The following is a 2915-nucleotide window of genomic DNA, read 5'->3' as shown; positions in this document are numbered from 1 at the left end:
AGTTATCACGTCATATCCTTTTAAATTTTCATTCAAAAACATATAAAAATCAAATAAACAGTTTAATTTCCGCTGCGTATTTTACTAACATAAAACGAACAGTCGAATGTACTGTTCTAATCCATAATTCTGAGTACATTTTACATCACCTTAACTTTGAATTGTTTCAGTTAATTTAGTGATTGTTGGGTTGATGGTCTAATTTTGAGTGATCTATTGATGGATTCGTAAGTTTTTGAGTGATTTAAGGTGTAGTTTGGATTTTCACTTTGGGAATGTTAAAAATGGTTTCTTTGGAGATTAATTGTCGAAAGAGTAAGTAGGTATTTTTGATTTTTGTTCTTTGTTGTTAACTCCCACGCAACGTTATGGGTGGAACCTTGTCTTTGCGCTGCGTTTTCCCACATGCCTTCATAACTTTACTGGACTTCTCCTCTGGGCCTTGGTTGGCTTCTTGCTGCATCTCACTTGGGCCTTAATAGTTTCCTATGGAGCCCAATAACCAAACCCTTGTTCTCCTTTCCTCACTACCAACTTCACACCTTAATAAACATAAATAAACCCCATGTTTTTCTTCTCGAATAACATCACGATCATCCCCTCAAGCTCTCCCTCTTTTCTTTGTTACCACCGATCACACCTTTTACTTTCATTTTGGCTAGATTGAGTTTAGTTAACTTCACCTTTTATATCTTTAGCTTTGATTTGAGGTAGGGTTTGGATGACAGTAGAACTCACATCCAACGTCAACGATGAGGAATGATTATGGTAAATGGGTATTTATTCTTTTTATCTTTGTGATCCGAGTTTTATTTGCTCTTATTTCTTGGATTTTTACTGGAGTTCAACATTGAGACCGATTGAATTCAATTATTGATTTCTATGATCAGTCTCGAGTTCGTGATATGGACTTTGATGAGCTATAACCCGTGATATGTGTTTATGATGTAAAAATCTCAAGGTGGATATTACAACATTAGAGAGGCAACTCAGATGTTATTGTCATTTGTTGTGATTTCTTTCATAGTTTCATCTTATGTGTATGTGTGTGTAGAAGCTAGAAGAAGCGGTAGAAATTAAAGATAATGTTCCTAAGGGATATAGTAGGTCTATATTCATTCAAAGTCCCAAAACTATCTCCAAATGGATCGAGCAGGCTCTCTTTTTAACAATAGTTTTCATATAGAGACCACACATTTTAATTACAGAATCATTTAGCCTGATTTAGGCACTAAACTGTGAATATCTTCTGTTTTCAGATGTAAGGGATTCAGAGAATCATGACAGCATATACCTGGGCTCTTTTCTACTTCTCACTCAGTAGACCTACCCTTTTTAGATAAGCTATTAACACTGCGGTTAATATTGCTGATCAGGCTTTTGTTTATGGACAACAGAACTTCGTCTTACTAATAATCAAGGTAGATATACTGTTAGACTATGCTTGGTTGATGATGCCAAGCCCCTAATCATTTAATATGTGTATCCTCTTATTTTATAATTGCAGATTTGAATCCTTCAATCAAGATGAAAATGAGGCTCAAAGATGATAATCAAGATTCAAGAAGGTCTAGGCTTAGTCACATTTTGTAAGCTTGGTCAATAAACTTGTTTAAATTTTTATAGTATCTACAAAACCACAGTACATGGTACTGTGGTTTCTGGTTCAACTTAGAGGAGAAACTTTCGAATGATTAAAAGTATTTAACCTTTCTTGTTGATCAAAAGATAACATCTTACACTTTCTTCATTCTGAAATTATTTGCTTACAAGCTTGGTTTTAAAAATATAAATTCCAATTGTGCAAGTTGATTTTTTTGCCGAAAATAGATAGTTCACATTTTCTATTTTTAGCAAAAATGTGAGTTCCAACAAAATTTTCTTGAAAACTCTTATATTGGAAATGTAATTTCTTATTGAGCTTTACAAATTGAATGTACTACTTAGTTAATTATAAATGAAAATATCTTGCAAGAACTAATATAATAGTAGAGTGAAGTACCATTGGATTCTTCTTATAGACACTTCCTTCCTCTATAAATAGAACTATCTTTCCTCATTTATTCTTAGGACTTTTGAAAGCCTTTATTGATAAAAATACTTTGCAAATCATTAGCATTCAAAGCTTCATTTATTAAGTATTTTTCAAGTTAAAAGTTTCTGTTTTTTATTAAAGTCTTCACTCGGTTTTTATAAACAAAATTCTCCTTGAATCAGTTCGTGGTACTGCGGCATTCAAAGCGTGTTTGGTGATCTAGTGTTTAGGTCTTATTAGTAATCTTCAAAGTTCATTTCAAAGAACAATGAGATTCTTGACTTTCTAAACCAAGAGATAGAACTATACTCTTAAATCGGAGTTGCTTTAAGTTTGAGTTGCAACCGAGTTTGGTTAGAGTAGTAATTTTTATTGTAACGGTTTAGTTAAGTTTGAGTAAATTTCTAAACAGACAATAAAATAACGGTTAGACGTAGGCTCTGGAGTAGGAGCTGAACCAACCTTTTAAACATTGTCTTGTTTGTTTATTTACTTTTACGTTCATTTATCGTTGCAAGTATTTCTTACAAATCTCAACGTCAGTGTTGTGCAACAGTCCTCCATACTCTTGCATATACCTGCTATAATCCTTGTGATCTTACTTTCATTAAGTCTCTCAAGTATACTCATTAGTTCTTACTTGTGTTAACTCTTAACCAATTAATTGAGAAAATTTTTAGAAGTACACCTAGTTCAACCCCCCCCCCTCCCGCTCTTAGGTGTTAATCGTTCTTAACTCTTCAATTGGTATCAGAGCCTTGTGCTCTTGATATTGGTTAAATCCAAATAGTTGATCCTATAGTTATGGACGATTCAAAATACACTAAGTATCCCATCTTCAAGGGAGAGAACTATGCCTGGTGGAAACATCGCATGGAGC

General features: G+C 33.5%; 1 long non-coding RNA gene across 1 annotated transcript; it reads left to right on the top strand.

The window, feature by feature from the left end:
* Window positions 1-528: 528 nt before the first annotated feature.
* Window positions 529-1745, top strand: LOC141626473 (uncharacterized). Its single transcript, XR_012536058.1, has 3 exons — window positions 529-768; window positions 1260-1421; window positions 1508-1745. It is a non-coding gene; the product is annotated as an uncharacterized LOC141626473 (long non-coding RNA).
* The last annotated feature ends 1170 nt before the right edge of the window (window positions 1746-2915 follow it).

This window comes from Silene latifolia, chromosome Y, assembly GCF_048544455.1.
Source record: "Silene latifolia isolate original U9 population chromosome Y, ASM4854445v1, whole genome shotgun sequence".
NCBI classification, from domain to species: Eukaryota; Viridiplantae; Streptophyta; class Magnoliopsida; order Caryophyllales; family Caryophyllaceae; genus Silene; species Silene latifolia.
This window is presented reverse-complemented; position numbering and strand designations above follow the sequence as displayed.